This window comes from Oncorhynchus gorbuscha, linkage group LG18 (assembly GCF_021184085.1).
Source record: "Oncorhynchus gorbuscha isolate QuinsamMale2020 ecotype Even-year linkage group LG18, OgorEven_v1.0, whole genome shotgun sequence".
NCBI classification, from domain to species: domain Eukaryota; kingdom Metazoa; phylum Chordata; class Actinopteri; order Salmoniformes; family Salmonidae; genus Oncorhynchus; species Oncorhynchus gorbuscha.
In genome coordinates, this window is record NC_060190.1 from 39,677,155 (window position 1) to 39,701,657 (window position 24,503).

Genomic DNA, 24,503 nt, shown 5'->3' on the forward strand with positions numbered 1-24,503 from the left:
AAGATGGTCAAAGGTAATGAATGTTTTATATTTTATTGTGCGGTTTGTGTAGCGCCGAATATGCTAATTATTTTGTTTACGTCCCCTGCGGGTCTTTTGTGGTGTTACATGCTATCAGATAATAGCTTCTCATGCTTTCGCCCGAAAAGCATTTTAAAAATCTGACTTGTTGCCTGGATTCACAACGAGTGTAGCTTTAATTCAATACCGTGCATGTGTATTTTAATGAACGTTTGAGTTTGAACTAATACTATTAGCATTTAGCGTAGCGCATTTGCATTTCCAGAGCTCTAGATGGGACGCCTGCGTGCCAGGTAGAAGCAAGAGGTTAATAGTTCCAACAAGGTTAACTAATGCAGGCAGTGTATGTTTCTACACACCCCAATATGTCCCTCCTTCCAAGCTGTGTGTGTGTGTGGTTTAGTTTTTCTTTGAAAATTTATGGGAAGAATGACTGATTTACAGATCATGGGGGTTGTCTAATCACACATATGAAGTTTTGGAAAGATCTGACTTTTTTAACCCTTCGAAACAGCCACTGAGACACCAATTATGGCACTTCCGGTTGGCACAGGAAGCTATAAGTAATAACATATCCTTATTGGGATATGCTTTTACAGAATCCTGATTTTTAAGTCTTTACGTTCAGAACTGACTGATTTACATAGGGTTGAATCCACTATTTCTATCAAACTGCAGGTTGGGTATGGATATACATTTTTAGGGTGATTTTAACCACTTCTGGTTGGGCCAGGAAGATTAGAATCGACACAGGTAGACCTCACAGTGGCCTGATGGTCTGTCATCGAAGACAGGTTCACACGGCATTCATAACCCACATAGGCTTCAGGTTGAATTTAGGAGTGCAGGCAATGTATTCCTACGGGGAGAGAAGTCATTGTAATCTGTGAGAAAAGAAAAAAAAACGGATTTACTGTTAAGGGTTAATGCCACACGGTTAAGGTTAGGCTTGCATGGATTGGGAGGACCTCATGAACGTACCTGAGGTTGAATTGTGCTTCTCACCCTAACGGTTCTCTCACTGTCACCCAAAAGCAAATGACGTTGGGGGGCAGGCTTCATTTTGGGCCTACTTTTCTCATGGTCGCTGCGCTTGGACCGAGCGAGCTACGGTCAAGCGGGATATCTCGTTGAACTCGGCACGGCCTCGAGATTATGGTAATGCCATTGCCTGCTCTCTGTGTCTTTAAGCACAGCACTTTGTCAATCCATCCTTGCTGTGTGTGTGTGTGAGAGCTTTTCTTTGACATCTGTTGGGAGAAATGACTGATTTACAGTTCAGGAAGGTTACCTAGTCACACATATGAAGTTTTGGAAAGATGTGACTTTTTTAAACTTTAAAACAGACACTGTGACCCAATTAAAGGCACTTCCGGTTGGCACAGGAAGCTATAAGTAAACACATGTCTTGATTGAGGTAGCTTCTTACAGAATCCTGAGTTTTAAGTCTTTAAATTAAGAATTGACTGATCTACACAGGGTTGAAAGCAGTGATTTTCATAATGACAGGTTATGTGTTTCAAAACACTTTTAGGGTGAATTTAACCACTTCCGGTTGCTCCAGGAAGCTTAGAATCAACACACGTAGACCTCATAGTGGCCCGATGGATTGTCATCGAAGACAGGTTCATACGGCATTCATAACCCACATAGGCTTCAGGTTGAATTTAGGGGTGCAGGCAATGTATTCCCTTGGGGAGAGAAGTCAATGCAAACTGTTTGATGTAAACACCTTATTTTAACTGGTAAGGGTTAATGGCACACGGTCAAGGTGAGGCTTGCACAGATCGGGAGGACCTCAGGAACGTACCTGAGGTCGAATTGTGCTTCTCACCCTAATGGTTCTCTCACTGTCACCCAAAAGCAAATGACATCGAGGGCCAGACTTCATTTTGGGCCTATTTTTTTCAGGGTCATTGCACTCAGAGCGAGCTTCCGTCAAGCGGGGCGTCTCGTTGAACTCGGCAAAGTCTGGAGACTATGGTGATGCCATTTTTAGTGTTGATTTCATTTTGGTGATGGTCCCTCTCCGTTTAAACATATTGCAAATGTACAAAAGTCAACTAGCAAGTCAGTGTCCATCAGTGAATTATATGTCATTCTGACACCAAACTGATACCAATTGACACCAAACCCACTTTTTCCAACTCATTCAGAAGCCAACTATCACATATTTCAGAGCAGGCCCATAATTCACAGCGCCTTCAGTTTAAAACATAATCAAAACATAAAACACATAGTTACCTTCTAGCTGCGGGTCCAGTTCGGACATTATGTGTAGGCCTATGTGAGGCGACCCCAAATCCAGAGTTTCGGTTCGATAGGTCATTTGGTGCCCGAGCAAGACCCTAATTGGTGCTAAAAATCCACTTTTTTCCATGCCTTGCTACGGGGTCCTTGAATGAGCTTTCGGACAGAAATATTGGGGTCCGTCTCTATGGCCTGAGCCAGTTTCAATGCACCTAGTCTTGCGTCTCTGAGACTTTTCTAAATGTCGTCATTTTCGTAATGGTCAAAATGAATTGAAGTCATTGCAAATGTACGAGGCTGTTTCTCGGTCCGAGAACCTTCTAGAGCCAAGTAACTCACCATGCACTATCGACCTGAGGTCTAGAACAGGTTTCTAAAGTTTCAGAACTCTAGGTCTGATGGTTCTTTTTTAGCTCGAACAAAGCTAACTATTGCAGGCACTGTCTGTCTCTACGCACCCCAATACGTCCCTCCTTCCAAGCTGTGTGTGTGTGTGATTTAGTTTTTCTTTTAAATTTTATGGGAAAAATGACTGATTTACAGTTCATGGGGGTTGCCTGTGTGTGTGTGTGTGTGTGTGTGTGTGTGTGTGTGTGTGTGTGTGTGTGTGTGTGTGTGTGTGTGTGTGTGTGTGTGTGTGTGTGTGTGTGTGTGTGTGTGTGTGTGTGAGAGAGCTTTTCTTTAACATCTGTTGGGAGAAATGACTGACTTACAGGTCATGGGGGTTACCTAATCACACATATGAAGTTTTGAAAAGATCTGACCTTTTTAACCCTTGGAAACAGCACCTATGACACCATTTTAAGCCACTTCCGGTTTACACAGGAAGCTGAAAGTGAACACATAACCTCCTTGGGGTAGGCAAATCCAGAATCCTCAGAATCCTGAATCCTGAGTTATTTACGGAGGGTTTAGTGAGTGTATGTTATTTCAGAAAATCACAGAAATCTCGTAGAGCTCCGCAGCACACTTTAAAAATATTTGAATGAACAACCTGCAACTGGATCTGTAGCGGTTTAAAAAAAAACTATTTTTGAACATCACCAATTTGACATTGTACGATTTCTCTTAAATGACGATAGATAAATGTCTGGTTCTTTTTTTAATGACACTGTAGGTTCCTTTACTTTGACGTGAAGCGGAAAAATTGTTGCTCTATTTTAATTTTGGACCTTTAATCCCAGAAAAATAGCCATAACTCAAAAACCGTTGAGGCCTAGACACCATCTTGTTCGGGTCCAACTGCCCATTATGCCAAACCTACACTCACCAAGTTGTCTTCGAAGTCTTTTCCGTTTTGGAGATAAGGCCACGTTGTGATTTGTGATGTTTTGTACATTTGCAATATGATTCCATCCGGCCTCTTGTGGGAGTTGTCGGGACAGCAGAAAAATGACCAAAATTTGATTATTTTATAAAACGGAAACCGAATGTCCGAGAGAGTTTGTTTGATGACTTCCCGGTAGATCCGGCCCTGCCGCACGGCCCGACGCCGTCCGCGAATTTTACAAACGTTTTCGGACATCTGGTAAGGGATCGTACATTTGCAATATGGACTTTCTCACTAACCATATGGCAAATGTCAAAATGTTCCCTTAAGGTATGGAAGTCTGCCGTCACAGCCACTTCGGCTTTGATTGCAAACCAGAAAGGCTGTTCCCATTGACAGACCAAGGGCAAGTGCATGTGAAAACTTTAGATCCACATGGGTTTACCATAAGGTTTCATAATGTTTTCATAAGGATCCATTTTCACTCATGTGCAGAGTGATGCTGTTTTACTATGTCATCTTGAACACTTTCATAAGGTAACTTGTTTAAGATAAACCTGGCATGTTTTTGGAAATGGTGGCTGTTTGACTACCTTTGCAAATGTTTATTGTTTTATGGAAATAAACTGTCATCGGTTGTAAAACATAGATAGCCACTCTCCCTAGGGCAGTGGTCACCAACCTGTCAATTGCGATCCAAGGCTTTCCTCCTCGATCACCAAACATTTATGTGAAAAGCCCAACGATAAAGCCTTGCATTCCTATTTTTTAAATGTGTTTCACACTGCATGCGGTAGGTGCACTTGATTCAGCTGCTCTACGTTCCGTGTCGTCGAAGTGTTTCCGATTTTTAACCATTTCATGTGTCTGAAGGTGTAAACTTTGCCTATTTGGGCCCGGAAACCACATTGAGTTCACCTATAGGCCTACCGCTGGCCGATCAGATAGCGCAGATCACTGTGTCTGAAGTAACCAAGGTGCCAGGGTCCTAAAACTCCTACAGTTTTGCTTCGGTACTGCCGTTTAACTGACGTCCGGCACAGAAAGACAATTTCCATAGAGTAGGCAAGATGCAGTAGATGGTATAGAGTACAGTATATACATATGAGATGAGTGATGTAGGGTATATAAACATAAAGTTGCATAGTTTAAAGTGGCTAGTGAAACATGTATTACATAAAGATGGCAAGATGCAATAGATGATATAGAGTACAGTATATACATCAATATATGAGATGAGTAATGTAGGGTATGTAAACATTATATTAAGTGGCATTGTTTAAAGTGGAAAGTGATACATTTTTTACATCAAATCCCATCAATTTCCATTATTAAAGTGGCTGGAGTTGAGTCAGTATGTTGGCAGCAGCCACTCAATGTTAGTGGTGGCTGTTTAACAGTATGATGACCGTGAGAGACTGAAAAACAGCTTCTCTTGGTCCCTGCTTTGATGCACCTGTACTGACCTCACCTTCTGGATGATAACGGGATGAACAGGCAGTGGCTCGGGTGGTTGTTGTCCTTGATGATCTTTATGGCTTTCCTGGGACATCGGGTGGTGTAGGTGTCCTGGAGGGCACGTAGTTTGCCCCCGGTGTTGCGTTGTGCAGTCCTCACTACCCTCTGGAGAGCCTTACGGTTGTGGGCGGAGCAGTTTCCGTACCAGGCGGTGATACAGCCCGCCAGGATGCTCTCGATCGTGCATCTGTAGAAGTTTGTGAGTGCTTTTGGTGACTGAATTTCTTCAGCCTCCTGAGGTTGAAGAGGCGCTGCTGCGACTTCTTCACAACGTTGTCTGTGACGGTGGACCAATTCAGTTTGTCCGTGATGTGTACGCCGAGGAACTTAAAACTTACTACCCTGTCCACTACTGTCCCGTCGATGTGGATAGGGGGTGCTCCCTCTGCTGTTTCCTGAAGTCCACAATCATCTCCTTTGTTTTGTTGACGTTGAGTGTGAGGTTATTTTCCTGACACCACACTCTGAGGGCCCGTCGTTGTTGGTAATCAAACATACCACTGCAGTGTCGTCCGCAAACTTGATGATTGAGTTGGAGGCGTGCATGGCCACGCAGTCGTGGGTGAACAGGGAGTACAGGATACGGCTCAGAACTCACCCTTGTGGGGCCCCAGTGTTGAGGATCAGCGGGGTGGAGATGTTGTTACCTACCCTCACCACCTGGGGGCGACCCATTAGAAAGTCCAGTACTCAGTTGCAGAGGGCGGGGTCGAGACCCAGGGTCTCGAGCTTGATGACGAGTTTGGAGGGTATTATGGTGTTAAATGCTGAGCTGTAGTCGATGAACCGCATTCTCACATAGGTATTCCTCTTGTCCAGATGGGTTAGGGCAGTGTGCAGTGTGGTTGCGTCATCAGTGGACCTATTGGGGCGGTAAGCAAATTGGAGTAGGTCTAGGGTGTCAGATAGGCTGGAGGTGATATGGTCCTTGACAAGTCTCTCAAAGCACTTCATAATGACGGAAGTGAGTGCTACGGGGCGGTAGTCATTTAGCTCAGTTACCTTAGCTTTCTTGGGAACAGGAACAATGGTGGTCCTCTTGAAGCATGTGGGAACAGCAGACTGGGATAAGGATTGATTGAATATGTCCGTAAACACACCAGCCAGCTGGTCTGCGCATTCTCTGAGGACGTGGCTGGGGATGCCGTTGGGCCTGCAGCCTTGCTAGGGTTAACACGTTTAAATGTTTTACTCACGTCGGCTGCAGTGAAGGAGAGTCCGCGGGTTTTGGTAGCTGGCCGTGTCAGTTGCACTGTATTGTCCTCAAAGCGGACAAAAAAGTTATTTCGTCTGTCTGGGAGCAAGACATCCTGGTCTGCGACGGGGCTGGTTTTATTTTTGTAATCCGTGATTGACTGTAGACCCTGCCACATACTTCTTGTGTCTGAGCCGTTGAATTGCGAATCTACTTTCCTAATATTGAGTTGAACCCCCACTCCATTATGTTTTAATATTTTGAACATCAGTGTAGATGGTCCTTGAATCGGCGTATGCGAATGTTAGTAGACTACCTTGAAAATAACAGTTGGACATCTTGGACACAGTCTCCAGTTCTTATTTTTCCTCAGTGGCAGTAGCCTGTGCTGATTCCCCAACAACCAGATGTTCCAGTTTTCAGGGTTAATGGAAAGAGAGCCTGTGCCATGACTTCCGCTTTTGATGTTAGCAAGCCAACGCCCTATCTTAACTCCTCCTCCTCCTCCTCCACATTTACAGTTTTTTAAATTCTGGACAAGACCAGATTGTGGGGGTTCTAGTGTAAGGCGTTTCTTTTACTTTTTAAGTACAGTGCATTCGGAAAGTATTCAGACCCGTTGACTTTTTCCAGATTTTGTTATGTTACAGCCTTCTAAAATGGATTAAAAAACAAGCCATGAGGTTGAAGGAATTGCCCGTAGAGCTACGAGACAAGATTGTGTTGAGGCACAGATCTGGGGAAGGGTACCAAAAAATGGCCGCAGCATTGAAGGTCCCCAAGAACACAGTGGCCTCCATCATTCCTTAAATGGAAGAAGTTGGAACCACCAAGACTCTTCCAAGAGCTAGCCACCCAGCAAAACTGAGCAACCGGGGGAGAAGGGCATTGGTCAGGGAGGTGACCAAGAACCCGATGGTCATTCTGACAGAGCTCCAGAGTTCCTCTGTGGAGATGGGAGAATCTTCCAGAAGGACAACCATCTCTGCAGCACTCCACCAATCAGGCCATTATGGTAGAGTGGTCAGACGGAAGGCACTCTTCAGTAAAAGGCACATGAAGGTCCACTTGGAGTTTGCCAAAAGGACCTAAAGGACTCTCAGACCATGAAAAAACAAGATTCTCTGGTCTGATTAAACCAAGATTGCTCTCTTTGGCCTGAATGCCAAGTGTCACGTCTTGAGGAAACCTGGCACCATCCCTACGGTGAAGCATGGTGGTGGCAGCATCATGTTGTGGGGATGTTTTTCAGCGGCAGGGACTGGGAAACTAGTCAGGATCGGGGGAAAGATTAACGGAGCCAAGTTGAGAGAGATTCTTGATAATAACCTACTCCTGACTGCTCTGGACCTCACACTTGGGAGACGGTACACCTTCAAACAGGACAACAACATTAAGCACATATCCAAGACAATGGAGGAGTGGCTTCAGGACAAGTCTCTAAATGTCCCTGATTGGCCCAGTCAGATCTTGGACTTGAACCTGATCGAACTCAGAACCCTCAGAACCCAGATTCCACTCTTAATCCAACCGCAAATCAAGAGTACAAGGGAAATGGCATTGTTGAGATAGAGATGCACACATGACATCTTGTTAATTTCAAAACATGATGCATAGTATTTTGATACAACATTTTTAGTGCCTAATGAAACAGTCCGTACATATGTAATATTTTAGGAATATATGCAAATATTAAAATGTATTCATGATTTATTTTCTTTCATCGCATCTCATATTTTGTGTTGAGGTAGTTTATTTCTTACCTCAGAGATACTACCTATTGTCACGGTCGTCCTCCTCTTCATCTGAAGAGGAGAGGCGAGAAGGATCGGAGGACCAAAATGCGGCGTGGTATGTGTTCATCATGAATTATAATAAAGAAAACACTGAACACTGAAACACTATATAAAAACAATAAACAAAATAACAACCGTGATGCTAATGAGAACTGTGCTGAAACCAGCAATCAACATAGACAATCACCCACAAACAAACAGTGCAACCCAGGCTACCTAAGTATGATTCTCAATCAGAGACAACTAATGACACCTGCCTCTGATTGAGAACCATACTAGGCCGAAACATAGAAATCCCCAAATCATAGAAAATCAAACATAGACTGCCCACCCCAACTCACGCCCTGACCATACTAAATAATAAATACAAAACAAAGGAAATAAAGGTCAGAACGTGACACCTATAATGTATATAGGACCCACTTTAGGAGTGGATGGCAGAAATATTTTTGTGATGGGGCTTTTATAAAGGTTACTGGGAGTTTTCTGCTACTTCTATCTTTTCAGATAATTTTAAGATGTTAATTTACTACTATGTACTGTAGATGGTGATGCTATAATGAAGGGGTTTCAATAGACTTGGTGGAACACTAACTTTTTCCAAATCGAAGTTTATTTGTTGAGTACAGTTTAGCAGGTGTTGTTGCGGGTGCAGTTGTTATGTATCTAGCACCTAACAATGTAGTAAAATGTCAAACAAGTACACAAATAAAATAAATATATCTAAAAAAATATAAATGAAAAACACTCCATCTTGAAATGTCGGAACGAATCCATTTAACAAACCAAATAGCACTGTATCAGTAATTCAAATGCAATATATACATATTTAAACCGGGTGAATTTACACACCATATATTAAGAATGATATGTACAGCAGTAGATATATTAGAGTGAGCTATGCCAAGAATCCAGTATATAAATAAATATGATGTGTGTATAAACAGTGTAACTAAAATGCAATGTACAGTAGTAGAAATAATAGAATGAAATATGTCAAGAATACAGTATTTAAATACACAGTACAAATTCCCATGGCAAAATGGATAGAATTGCAGGAATTTAGCATAAAAATATATATGTATGTGAATGGTGTGTATAGACAGTATGGACAGTATGTAAATAGAAAAGGTGGGTACAACAGTTATTTAGGGTGAGCCATGATTAGAATACAGTATACACAGTGCATTCAGAAAGTTTTCAGACCCCTTGACTCTTTCCACATTTCGATACGTTACAGCTTTATTAATTCTCAAGGTTAGGATATTTTCACGTCAGGATGAAAAGTGTGCCCAAACCAAACTGCCTGCTACTCAGGCCCAGAAGCTAGGATGTGCATATAATTGATAGATTTGGATGGAAAACACTCTAAAGTTTCTAAAACTGTTAACATTATGTCTGTGAGTATAACATAACTTATTTGGCAGCCAAACCATCCAGGAATTTTGTTTTTGAGGTCACTCTCTTTTCAATATGTTTTCTACGTGGATCTAGATTTAAGGCACTTGCTTGCATTTCCTATCGCTTCCACTAGATGTCAACAGTCTTTAGAAATTGGTTGATGTTTTTCCTTTGAGTAATGAAGAAGTATGGCTTTTCAGAACAAGGGTCGAGTCTAGTGTACTGTTGTGGTTGGGGCGCACGACCTGAAAGCTCGCTCCACTTTGTTTTTGTCCTGTATTGAACACAGTTTAATCTGTCTTAAATGGTATCGATTATTTACGTTTAAAAATACCTAAAGTTGGATTAGGAAAGTTGTTTGAAATGTTTGGATAAAGCTTAGTCATGTTGAACGAGTTGGAACCGGTGTATTTTCTAAATCAAACATGCCAAATAAATTGAATTTATTGAACAAAAGGACCATTTGTGATGTTTAATGGACATACTGGACTGCCAACAGAAGAAAATCTTCAAAGGTAAGGCATGAATTATATCGTTATTTCTGACTTTTGTGTCGCGCCTGGTGGGTTGAAATGTGATTTTCATGTGTTTGTTTGATGAGGTGCTGTCCTCAGATAATAGCATGGTTTGCTTTCGCCATAAAAGTCCTTTTTGAAATCTGACACTGTGGCTGGATGAACAAGAAGTTAATCTTTAAACTGATGTATAACACTTGTATGATTCATTAATTATTATTATAAGTATTTCTGTTTTTTAATTTGGCTTGCTGTTATTTCACTGGGTGTTGTCAAATCAATCAATTGGCACGCGAAGGGATCACTAAGAAGTTTTTTTTTAAAGTTTCCTCATCAATCTACACACTACCCTATAATGACAAAGCAAAAACTGGTTTTCAGAAATGTTTGCAAATGTATTAAAATGAAAATAAATGGGACTATCAAATGTACATAAGTATTCAGACCCTTTACTCAGTACTTTGTTGAAGCCACTTTTGCAGCAATTACAGCTTTGAGTCTGACGCTATAAGCTTGGCACACCCATATTTGTCGAGTTTCTCCCATTCTTCTCTGCATATCCTCTCACGCTCTGTCATGTTAGATGGGCGTCGCTGCACAGCTATTTTCAGGTCTCTCCAGAGACGTTAGATCGGGTTGAAGTCTGGGCTCTGTCTGGGCCGTAGGGATGGTGCCAGGTTTCTTCCAGATGTGACACTTGGCATTCATGCCAAAGAGTTCAATCTTGGTTTCATCAGACCAGATAATCTTGTTTCTCATGTTCTGAGACTCTTTAGGTGCCTTTTGGCAAACTTCAAGTGGGCATTTATGTGCCTTTTACTGAGGAGTGGCTTCCGTCTGGCCACTCTACTAAAAAGGCCTGATTGATGGAGTGCTGCAGAGATGGTTCTCCTCCTGTAAGATTATCCTATCTCCACAGAGGAACTCTGGAGCTCTGTCATCAGGTTTTTGGTCACCTCCCTGACTAAGGCCCTTCTCCCCCGATTGCTCAGTTTGGCAGGGTGGCCAGCTCGAGGAATAATCTTGGTGGTTCCAACTTCTTCCATTTAAGAATGATAGAGGCCACTGTGTTCTTGGGGACATTCAATGCTGCAGACATTTTTTGGTACCCTTTCCCAGATCTGTGGATTGACACAATCCTGTCTCGGAGCTCTACGGACAACTCCTTCGACCTCATGGCTTGGTTTTTGCTCTGACGTGCAATGTCGACTGTGGGACCTTATATAGACAGGTGTGTGCCTTTCCAAATAATTTCCAATCAATTGAATTTACCACAGGTGGACTCCAATCAAGTTGTAGAAACATCTTAAACATGATCAAGGGAAACAGATTCACCTGTGCTCAATTTTGAGTCTAATTGCAAAGGGTCTGAATACTTATGTAAATAAGGTATTTGTTTTTTATTTTTAATACATTTGTAAAATTGTCTAAAAAACCTGTTTTCACTTCCTAATTTTGGGGTATTGTGTGTAAATTGAAGTGGGTGTTTTATTTACTTAATCCATTGGAGAATAGTCTGTAATGTAACAGAATGTGGAAAGATGGAAGGGGTCTGAATACTTTCTGAATGCACTGTACACTACCGGTCAAATGTTTTACAACACCTACTCATTCAAAGGTTTCTCTTTATTTGTACTATTTTCTACATTGAAGAATAATAGTGAAGAAATCAAAACTATGAAATAACACATATGGAATCATGTAGGTAACAAAAAAGTGTAAACAAATCTAAATATTTGAGATTCTTCAAATAACCACCCTTTGCCTTGATGACAGCTTTGCACACTCCTGGCATTCTGTCAACAAGCTTCACCTGGAATGCTTTTCCAACAGTCTTGAAGGAGTTCCCACGTATGCTGAGCACTTGTGGGCTGCTTTTCTTTCACTCTGTGGTCCAACTAACCCCAAACCATCTCAATTGTGTAGAGGTTGGGTGATTGTGGAGGCCAGGTTATCTGATGAATCACTCCATCATTCTCCTTTTTGGTAAAATAGCCCTTACACAGCCTGGAGGTTTGTTGGGTCATTGTCCTGTTGAAAAACACATGATTGTCCCACTAAGCCCAAACCAGATGGGATGGTGTATTGCTGTGATAGCAATGCTGGTTAAGTGTGCCTTGAATTCTAAATAAATAACTGACAGTGTCACCAGCAAAACACCCCCACACCATCACACCTCCTCCTCCATGCTTTATGGTGGGAAATAAACATGCAGACATCATCCGTTCACCCACATGGCATCTCACAAAGACACAGCGATTGGAACCAAAAATCGCAAATTTGGACTCCAGACCAAATGACAGATTTCCACCGGTCTAATGTCCATTGCCGTGTTTCTTTGCCCAAACAAGTCTCTTCTTAATATTGGTGTCCTTTAGTAGTGGTTTCTTTGCAGCAATTCCACCATCAAGGCCTGAAACACACAGTCTTCTCTGAACAGTTGATGTTGAGATGTGTTTGTTACTTGAACTCTGTGAAGCATTTATTTGGGCTGCAATTCCGGAGGCTGGTAACTTATCCTCTGCAGCAGAGGTAACTCTGGGTCTTCCATTCCTCTGGCGGTCCTTATGAGAGCCAGTTTCATCATAGCTTGATGGTTTTGCAACTGCACTTGAAGAAACTTTCATGTCTTAAAGTAATGATGGACTGTCGTTCCTTGTTACGAATCCCTTTTGGCACGACAGTCTAGGGGGGATGGTAATGAGACCCGTAACATAACTCATGCAAATTATAATTGTGACAAAGTAAAAGTGAGAACGAAATAACCACGACAACTGAAATCTACCGTCTAACTCAGAGTTTATTGTTAAACACACGGTAATGGGGGGGGGGGGGGGCAGGAAAAGGGGCTGAGCTGGATCAAAGGAAAGAAACAATAAGTATTTTTTTTAAAACCTAAGCTAGACTAGCCTACTCAATAGCTAACTAACTAACCAAAAATACAGTGGGTGGTCCGCCCAGTTCTAACTAGGGTATTTAACAAGGTCTACCTACGGGTAGTGTATGCCCATGGGCGACTTGTCTTGGTTTCCCCTTTTCCCACCAGCAAACAAACAAACACCATAACCAAAACAATACTCACAGGTGATGAAAAAGTGCTATGGAGGTGCTCAAACAAAAGAGAGGTTAATACACAAAGGGAGAGTGAAACACAGACCTACAGACATGGCATTTACAGAGAGATTGAGCTCTAGAGCAAACAACTGATGGGGTTTTTAAACCAAGTGAAAGGAACTGTGATTGGGTAGGAAACAGGAGGAGGTGTGTCTTCTGATTGATGATTGTTGGCTGATTGGGGAGTGATGATTTTCACCTGTGAGGGGAGAAGGAGAGAAAACAACACAGGATACATACACACACACCCAGGATACACACACAGGATACTTGTATCCGTAACACTCCCACCCTTAAAAGAGCAACCCTAGGGGGATTGCGACCACAGTATTAATGAATACTCACAACAACAAAGCAACAACCTTGCAAAACATACAACAATCATTACACACGAGACAAAGTATCCGCAAACACATTATCAGAACCCTTTTTGTGGCGGATCTCCAAATTATAATTCTGTACAATCAGCGCCCAACGCATAAGGCGCTGGTTCTGGTTGTACATTCGGTGGAGAAAAACTAAGGGGTTATGGTCAGTATATACAATAATTGGTAGGGCACTGGAACCAATATATACTTCAAAGTATTTCAGAGCCAACAACAAAGCAAGAGCTTCTTGTTTTATTGTCGCATAGTTTGTTTGACATTTATTACATTTATGGGAAAAATAACAAACAGGATGATCTACTCCACTCTTGTCCTGCTGCAGTAGAACAGCACCAGCACCTCTGGCACTAGCATCTACCTCAAGTTTGAACGGTTGTTCAAAATCCGGAGCAGCAAGTACAGGGGTACTACATAAGAGTGTTTTCGCAGATTCAAAAGCTCTCTTACAATCAGGAGACCACACAAATGATCTAGCCGGACTAAGCAAATCGGTCAATGGAGCAACTACCGCAGAGACATTTTTACAGAAGCTACGGTAGCGGCGTAGCTCTCGTCTGGTGGTAGGGGCAGGGAATGCAGTTATAGCCAAGACCTTGGCATCAACAGGGTGCACCTGTCCATGGCCAACCTCTTTACCGAGATTGGGAAGGCTACTGTTACCTAACTCACACTTTGCCAAGTTCAGGGTTAGAGAAGCAGCTGCCAACCGTTCACATACTACCCTTAGAGAGTCAACATGATCTGACTACTCAGACGAATAAATCACTAGGTCATCAAGGTATGCATTACAATTAGGAACACCAGCTAATACGGAGTTAACCAGTCGTTGGAAAGTGGTTGGTGCATTTCGCATCCCAAAAGCCATGACCGAGTACTGTAGGAAGTCGTCTGGGGTCACAAAGGCAGAAATCTCAGAAGCATGTGAAGTTAACGGAACCTGCCAGTAACCTTTTAAGAGGTCCAACTTAGTTACATATTTAGCAGCACCAATAGTGTCGATACAGTCGTCCAGTCTGGGTAACGGGAATGAATCTGGCATTGTGACAGAATTGACCTTTCGATAATCCGTACATAACCTGGACGTACCATCAGGTTTAGGAACCAGAATGCAAGGAGAACTCCAACTTGGCGTAGCCAGGTCATTCTCCAACAAATATTTCACCTCATCCCTCATTATCTTCCTCTTGAAAGCGTTGATACGATATGGGTGTTGCTTGATAGGTGTAGCATTTCCAACATTAATGTCATGTTCCAACACGTTTGTGCGAGTAGGAACGTCATTAAAGAGACATGGAAAACTGTGTAGTAGCCACACAATATCATTGGCCTGTCCATCCGTTAAATGAACCAGACCTGACTGGATAGACAGCAGCATTTCTGAGTTGGGCAATCTAACACACTGCTGTTGAGTATTGCGCAACTCCAATCCATCAATATCATCAATATGACAGTCCACTATCATAGCAGTAGTAGCAGAGGAGACAGCAGTACTGTCCTCTGTTTTTGAACTATCTAACTGTGTGATGGGTCGGATGTGGTATGCTTTCAACATGTTAATGTGACACACACGAGATTGGTGTTGTCTATCAGGAGTTTGAAGCACATAGTCAGTTTCACTAATTTTCTTTTCAATTAAATAAGGACCAGAGAAACGAGCTGACAGTGAAGATCCTGGAACAGGTAATAACACCAGTACTTCGTCACCTGGCTGTAGTGGACGAGAAACAGCCTCTTTATCATAGTGTCTTTTCATGCTCCTCTGTGAGGAAGACAGAGCTGTCTGTGCGAGAGCACAGGCTTGGTGTAGGCGCTCACGAAAGCGACTAATGTAGTCCAACACATTCTCATCTCCTGTACACAACTCTTGGGACAAGAACTGTTCTTTAAGGACTTTCATTGGTCCTCTTACTGTGTGACCAAACACTAGTTCAGCCAGGCTGAAACCTAGGGACTCCTGCACAGTTTCACGAGCAGCAAACAAAACTAGAGGAACTCCCTCAACCCAATCTTTCTCAGATTCCAAACAATATTTACGTAGCATAGATTTCAGTGTCTGATGCCATCTTTCAAGCGCACCCTGAGACTCTGGGTGATAGGCGCTTGACACATGGTGCGTAATTGATAAGGAGTTTAACACCTGCTTGAAGAGCTTGGATAGGAAATTGGTACCTTGGAATCGCTTTGTACCACCTTAGGTAACCCGAAGGTCGTGAATAATTTTATTAAGGCTTTACTCACTACCGGGGCTGTAATCCTTCGCAGAGGAATGGCCTCGGGGTATCTTGTAGCCATACACATTATCGTTAACAAAAACTGGTTACCCGATTTTGTCTTCGGTAACGGTCCAACACAATCAACCACCACATGCTCGAATGGTTCACCTATGACAGGTATGGGACAAAGAGGAGCGGGAGGAATAACCTGATTTGGTTTTCCTGTTATCTGACATGTGTGGCATATCCGACAGAACTGAGCCACATCTTGTTTTAAACCCGGTCGAAAGAAATGTCAAAGGATCCGATCATAAGTCTTTGTGATTCCTACATGACCAGACCACTGGTGATCATGAGCAAGGGATAATACATTTTGTCGAAAGGCTGTAGGAATCACTATTTGGTAAACAGCATTCCAATCTCCACACGCGTCAACATGGGATTTCCATTTACTCATGAGGAGATTACCATCAATGAAGTAAGCCACGTTCTTCTTCTTCACATCTTCCAATGAGACAACACTAGAAAAACATTTAGCAAGCTTGTTGTCAACCTTTTGGTTAGCAATCAGCTGCTCACGAATGACTGGTAACTGTATTGCATCAGTAATAAGTTCAACGTTCTTTGACTCTTTCCTGGGCTGTTTGTCAGAGGTGATCAGCTTCTCAGAGGTATCACACACCCCATCCTCTTGATCATCGTCTTTGAACAGAACAGTGTTCGACAAATCTATCACGTCACCCTCTTGTAGTGCCTGAGCACGAGTGACAGCACAAGCGGGGAACACATGTGGATAACTCTGTGCCAGCTCATTCGAGAGAGAGTGGTCACTTATCCAATACGGGTACTACCTTTCCTCCGGCAATATCATTACCCATTATAAAGATCACACCTTTCACTGGCAACTTAGGATGTACTCCCACTCTGAATATTCCACTGATTAACTCAGAGTGTACTTTCACAAAGTGCAATGGCACTGGGACAAAACCCATTTCAATAACCTGCACTAACACATTGGAACCACAGTATGTATCGTCAGATAAGGGCAACACATCAGACAATATAAACGACTGCGCCGCACCTGTATCTCTAAGGATTTTAACCGGACGCTGAGACGCTTTGTCATTCGTTAGGGACACAAACCCCTCGGAAATGAATGGTTCATAACTGCGGTCGGGGACTGAGACTTTCAAACTACAGTTACCCTGAGGCACCTGTTTTGTTGCAGACCTTACAACCGTACGAATTAGACCAACACCTGTTGGCGGCTTGGCGCGAAGAGGCATCCCTTGTTTGCGTTTAAGCAGGAAGCAATCATTAATCATATGTCCCACTTTATGGCAATAGAAACAGGGACGCTCATTCTTCTGGCGTGCTTGATATACTACTGCTGGCCGACTAGGACTAAAGGTGGGAAACTCAGTGGATCTACTCTCAGTATGAGCCGAAAACACACTCTTGTGCGTCAACACAAACTTGTCTGCCAACACAGACGCTTCTGCCAGGGAGGATACTTTCTGTTTGTTTAGGTAAACTACAATGCGTTCAGGTAAGCAATTTTTAAACTCTTCCAACAAGATTAACTCCCGGAGAGAGTTGAAATCAGTTACCTTACTAGCAGCATGCCATTTATCAAACAGATTTCCCTCGTCTCTAGCAAATTCCACATAAGTCTTACTAGAATACTTTCTATGAGACCTAAATCTCTGTCGGTAGGCACGAAGAACGGTAGCTTTGACCACGTCATAATTCAAACTGTCCTCCAGAGGTAGCGCTGACAAAACCTCTTGGGCTTTACCAGTTAATTTACACTGAAGTAATAGGCATCATACCTCTTCAGGCCATTTCAATGCTACGGCTATACGCTCAAATACACAAAAATAGGAGTCAACCTCCGACTCTCTGAACAAAGGTACTAAGGCTATCTGCCTACTAATGTCAAGCGTGTTTGAAGACACAGCAGGTGAGGACGACTCACTAACAGTGACAGCAGGACCGGAGGCTAGCCTCGCTGTCTCTGCCTCCAGTTCCATCTGGCGCATTTTAAATGTCATCTGCCGCTGTTCTTGTTCTCTTTCTGCCTCAATTTTACACCTCTCCAACTGGAGAGTCTCTCGCCTAATTTGGGCTCTCTCTTCCGCCTCCAGTTGGAACTGTGCTAAACGGACATCCCTCCTGGCATCACCGTTTGACAGTGGGGAGAGTGGATCAAAACGGGACAATGTGGCTGGAGCTTTAGCCTCGCCCTCATTCTCAGACACCAATGGGCTTACAGGAGCAGCAACATCCCCTACAGGGGTAGTAGGCTCAGGCAGCCGTAACACAAGCACCTGCTCTTCCAACAATACATTTAACACTAGCTGTTTAACCTCCGCCTTAACTAAACTCTGCGGAATCAATATTGAATAATGGTCAGCCACGGTCATTAAGTCAACTCTACGACATTTGTCAAAAACCTCCCTCGAAGGGTTATCCAAAAAGGATTTCAAATCAAAAGTAGTCATTTTACACAACTTCACAAGTGCCAATGAAAGTAGCAAACACTAATGCTACTTCAGCTATGACGCTCAACTATACCACTATCACAATCTACATGAGCAGCATGGGTGTCAGTTATGACAGATCCTGGACGAGCCCCCACTTATGTTACGTATCCATTTTGGCCCAACAGTCTAGGGGGGGATGGTAATGAGACCCGTAACATAACTCATGCAAATTATAATTGTGACAAAGTAAAAGTGAGAACGAAATAACCACGACAAATGAAATCTACCGTCAAACTCAGAGTTTATTGTTAAACACACGGTAATGGGGGGGCAGGAAAAGGGGCTGAGCTGGATCAAAGGAAAGAAACAATAAGTATTTTTTTTAAACCTAAGCTAGACTAGCCTACTCAATAGCTAACTAACTAACCAAAAATACAGTGGGTGGTCCGCCCAGTTCTAACTAGTGTATTTAACAAAGTCTACCTACGGGTAGTGTATGCCCATGGGCGACTTGTCTTGGTTTCCCCTTTTCCCACCAGCAAACAAACAAACACCATAACCAAAACAATACTCACAGGTGATGAAAAAGTGCTATGGAGGTGCTCAAACAAAAGAGAGGTTAATACACAAAGAGAGAGTGAAACACAGAGACCTACAGACATGGCATTTACAGAGAGATTGAGCTCTAGAGCAAACAACTGATGGGGTTTTTAAACCAAGGGAAAGGAACTGTGATTGGGTAGGAAACAGGAGGTGTGTTTTCTGATTGATGATTGTTGACTGATTGGGGAGTGATGATTTTCACCTGTGAGGGGAGAAGGAGAGAAAACAACACAGGATACATACACACACACAGGATACTTGTATCCGTAACATTCCTCTTTGCTTATTTGAGCTGTTCTTGACAGAATATGAATTTGGTATTTTACCAAATAGCTCTATCTATTGGATCAAACGCATTAAGGAAAGAAATTCTTCAAATTAACTTTGAACCTTTTCACACGTACCAACAGATGGATGTGATCATTCTACAGTGTTCCCTGTAGCGTACGATCAAACCGGTGTGATTAGAATGTTTATTTAGAACGGCCAGTTTCGAATGAAGCTACAACAAGCATTTTAGCTGGCCACACTGTTTTGTCAGAAACATTTTGCACAAACACAGTCCTTACAAAGTTATGTCCAGAATGTGAGCAGTTTATTTTTGGATGCAATGTTCAGACATTCACGGAAGTATCTACAGCATAACATAATCATCCAAACGGAAAAATGTAGGCTACATTTGTCCTAGCGCTAACTGAGGAAAGATTGACTTAACACAAGCGGTCATATTTTTATAACTCTCGGCTGACATAAACTACAATATGAATTAGCTAATAGCAATTACTACTATAATTACTCACATCACGGGTGAGCTCAATAATGATCAAAATAATTGAGTAAAACATTCTCTAGAAATCGAAAGTAATCCGACGATGGGTAGTTTCTGTGCACTGTCATTAATTTTTATCCTCACAGAAACCAAAGATAATAAGAGAAGACAAGATGAGTTTGGTCTGTTTATAGTATGCATGTTGAAGGGGGTGTGTTGTCTACCATTATTCACATCCCACCATTCACTTCCGGAAGTTCTCAAAAAATGAGTGAACCCTTATTCACCTCATTTTGTTATAACATGTTTGGTCCGACAGACAATTACGTGAAACCCAGAATGCATTGTATGTCAACAAACATGGCTCCACACACAGATGGAATTAGCTTAGCTCATTATAATCAGTACAACCTTCAAAAAAGTATTTTACATTCAAAAAAGTATTTTACACACATAATATGTGCCCATTACAATCTATGCAAGAATCGGAATGCATGATTTGTCATCAGAACTTGAAAACATATGAATAAAACAGTAAATATATCAATAATTACCACACAAAACATTTTCTGATCGTGATTTATTGATACAAGTGGCGTGTGCTGGCAGTCAATCACGTAACTTCTCACTCATGTTAACATTAGAAGCCTCCTCCCTAAGTTTGTTTTATTCACTGCTGTAGCACACTCTGCCAACCCGGATGTTCTAGCTGTGTCTGAATCCTGGCTTAGGAAGACCACCAAAAATTCTGAAATCTCCATCCCACAACTACAACATCTTCAGACAAGATAGAAAGGCTAAAGGGGGCGGCGTTGCAATCTACTGCAGAGATAGCCTACAGAGTTCTGTCCTTACTATCCAGATCTGTACCCAAACAATTTGAACTTCTACTTTTAAAAATCCACCTCTCTAAAAACAAGTCTCTCACCGTTGCCGCCTTCTATAGACCACCCTCTGCCCCCAGCTGTGCTCTAGACACCATATGTGAACTGATTGCCCCCCCATCTATCTTCAGAGTTCATGCTGCTAGGCGACCTAAACGGGAACATGTATAACACCCCAGCCATCCTACAATCAAAGCTTGATGCCCTCAATCTCACACAAATTATCAATGAACCTACCAGGTACCTCCCCAAAGCTTCAAACACGGGCACCCTCATAGATATCATCCTAACCAACTTGCCCTCTAAATACACCTCTGCTGTTTTCAACCAAGATCTCAGCGATCACTGCCTCATTGCCTGCATCCGTAATGGGTCAGCGGTCAAACAACCTCCACTCATCACTGTCAAACGCTCCCTGAAACACTTCGACCTGGCAGGGGTATCCTGGAAGGATATTGACCTCATCCCATCAGTAGAGGATGCCTGGTTATTTTTTTTAAATGCATGCCCCATTTAAGAAATGTAGAACCAGGAACAGATATAGCCCTTGGTTCTCTCTAGACCTGACTGCCCTTAACCAACACAAAAACATCATATGGCATTCTACATTAGCATCGAACAGCTCCCGTGAAATGCAACTTTTCAGGGAAGCTAGAAACCTTTTTCAAGCAGAAATTTGCTTCCTGCAACAAACTCAAAAAAAGTTCTGGGACACTGTAAAGTCCATGGAGAATAAGAACACCTCCTCAAAGCTGCCCACTGCACTGAGGATAGGAAACACTGTCACCACCGATAAATCCAAAAGCATTTTTCTACGGCTGGCAATGCTTTCCACCTGGCTACCCCTACCCCGGTCAACAGCACTGCACCCCCCACAGCAACTCGCCCAAGCCTTCCCCATTTCTCCTTCTCCCAAATCCAGTCAGCTGATGTTCTTAAAGAGCTGCAAAATCTGGACCACTACAAATCAGCCGGGCTAGACAATCTGGACACTTTCTTTCTAAAATAATCTGCCGAAATTGTTGCAACGCCTATTACTAACCTGTTCAACCTCTCTTTCGTGCCGTCTAAGATTCCCAAAGATTGGAAAGCAGCTGCGGTCATCCCCCTCTTCAAAGGGGGAGACACTCTTGACCCAAACTGCTACAGACCTATATCTATCCTACCCTGCATTTCTAAGGTCTTCGAAAGCCAAGTCAATGAACAGATTATCGACCATTTCGAATCCCACCGCACCTTCTCCGCTATGCAATCTGGTTTCAGAGCTGGTTATGGGTTCACCTCAGCCACGCTCAAGGTCCTAATTTATATCTTTACCGCCATCCATAAGAAACAATACTGTGCAGCCGTATCAATTGACCTGGCCAGGGCTTTGGACTCTGTCAATCACCACATCCTCATCGGCAGACTCGATAGCCCTGGTTTTTCAAATGATTGCCTCTCTGGTTCACCAACTACTGCTCTGATAGAGTTCAGTGTGTCAAATCGGAGGGTCTGTTGTCCGGGCCTCTGGCAGTCTCTATGAGGGTGCCACAGGGTTTAATTCTTGGACTGACTCGCTTCTCTATATACATCAATGATGTCGCTCTTGCTGCTGGTGAGTCTCTGATCCACCTCTACGCAGACGACATTCTGTATACTTCTGGCCCTTCTTTGTACACTGTGATAACAACCCTCCAGACGAGCTTCAATTCCATACAACTCTCCTTCCGTGGCCTCCAATTGCTCTTAAATACAAGTAAAACTAAATGCATGCTCTTCAACTGATCGCTGCCTGCACCTGCCCGCCCGTCCAACATCACTATTCTGTACGGTTCTGACTTAGAATATGTGGACAACTACAAATACCTAGGTGTCTGGTTAGACTGTAAACTCTCCTTCCAGCCACACATCAAACATCTCCAATCCAAAGTTAAATCTAGAATTGGCTTCCTTTTTCGCAACAAAGCATGCTTCACTCATGCTGCCAAACATACCCTTGTAAAACTGACCATCCTACCGATCCCCGACTTCGGCGATGTCATTTACAAAATAGCCTCCAATACCCTACTCAATAAACTGGATGCAGTCTATCACAGTGCCATCTGTTTTGTCACCAAAACCCCATATACTGCCCACCACTGAGACCTGTACGCTCTTGTTGGCTGGCCCTAGCGTCATACTCGTCGCCAAACCCACTGACCCCTGGTCATCTACAAGACCCTGCTAGATAAAGTCCCCTCTTAACTCAACTCGCTGGTCACCGTAGCAGCACCCACCTGTAGCACGCGCTCCAGCAGGTGTATCTCTCTGGTTACCCCCAAAACCAACTCTTCCTTTGGCCGCCTCTCCTTCCAGTTCTCTGCTGCCAATGACTGGAACGAACTACAAAAATCTCTGAAGCACCAGCTGTCCGAGCAACTCACAGATTACTGCACCAATACATAGCCCATCCATAATTTATCCCAGAAAGATACCTCTTCCCCTACTGTATTTATTTATTTTGCTCCTTTGCACCCCATTATTTCTATCTCTACTTCTCTACATTCTTCCACTGCAAATCTACCATTCCAGTGTTTTACTTGCTATATTGTATTTACTTCACCATCATGGCCTTTCGTTTGCCTTTACCTCCCTTATCTCACCTCATTTCTCATATTGTATATAGACTTATTTTTGTACTGTATGTTTGAGTTACTCCATATGTAATTCTGTGTTGTTTGTATGTGTCGAACTGCTTTGCTTTATCTTGGCCAGGTCGCAATTGCAGATGAAGAACTTGTTCTCAACTTGCCTACCTGGTTAAATAAAGGTGAAATAAAAATGAATAAAAACTCCCACTCTGAGCCATTCAGTGTTGTTGTTTACAGTTGAAGTCGGAAGTTTACATACACCTTAGCCAAATACATTTAAACTCAGTTTGAAGTGAGCTCCACCGGGGCAGTCCTGTTAGTTCTCGTATATACTGCTTACAAGTTATATTTGCATGATTTATATTATTCATTCATCATAATAAATTCATCATTAACGTTTGTTTCATGTAAGTTATTGATCAATACCGCACAAGGCTTCGTCTCTCCAAGTTGAGACCTTGAAACTAAGATATTGTCACGGATTCTCCCGGTACTGCTGCCCTTCCATGCACCAATGTTCGATGGGATTGAGGTCAGGGCTTTGTGATGGCCACTCCAATACCTTGACTTTGTTGTCCTTAAGCCATTTTTCCACAACTTTGGAAGTATGCTTGGGGTCATTGTCCATTTGAAAGAACCATTTGCGACCAAGCTTTAACTTCATGACTGATGTCTTGAGATGTTGCCTCAATATATCCACATCATTTTCCCTTCCCATGATGCCATCTATTTTGTGAAGTGCACCAGTCCCTCCTGCAGCAAAGCACCACCACAACATGATGCTGCCACACCTGTGCTTCAAGGTTGGGATTGTGTTCTCCGGCATGCAAGCCTCCTCCTTTTTTCCTCCAAACATAATGATGGTCATTATGGTCAAACAGTTCTATTTTTGTTTCATCAGACCAGAGGCCATTTCTCGCAAAAGTACGATCTTTGTCCCTATGTGCAGTTGCAAAACATAGTCTGGCTTTTTTTACGGCAGTTTTGGAGCAGTGGCTTCTTCCTTGCTGAACGGCCTTTCAGGTTATGTCGATATAGGATTAGTTTTAATTTGAATATAGATACTTTTGTATCTGTTTCTTCCAGAATCTTCACAAGGTCCTTTGCTGTTGTTCTGGGATTGATATGCACTTTTCGCATCAAAGTACATTAATCACTAGGAGACGTCTCCTTCCTGACTGGCATGACGGCAGCGTGGTCCCATGGTGTTTATACTTGCATACTATTATTTGTACAGATGAACGTGGTACCTTCAGGCGTTTGGAATTTGCTCCTAAGGATGAACCAGACTTGTGGAGGTCTACAATGTTTTTTCTGAGTTCTTGGCTGATTTCTTTTGGTTTTCCCGTGATATCAAGCAAAGAGGCACTGAGATTGAAGGTAGGCCTTGAAATACATCCACAGTTACACCTCCAATTGACTCAAATGATGTCAATTAGCCTATCAATTAGCCTATCAAATGATGTCAAT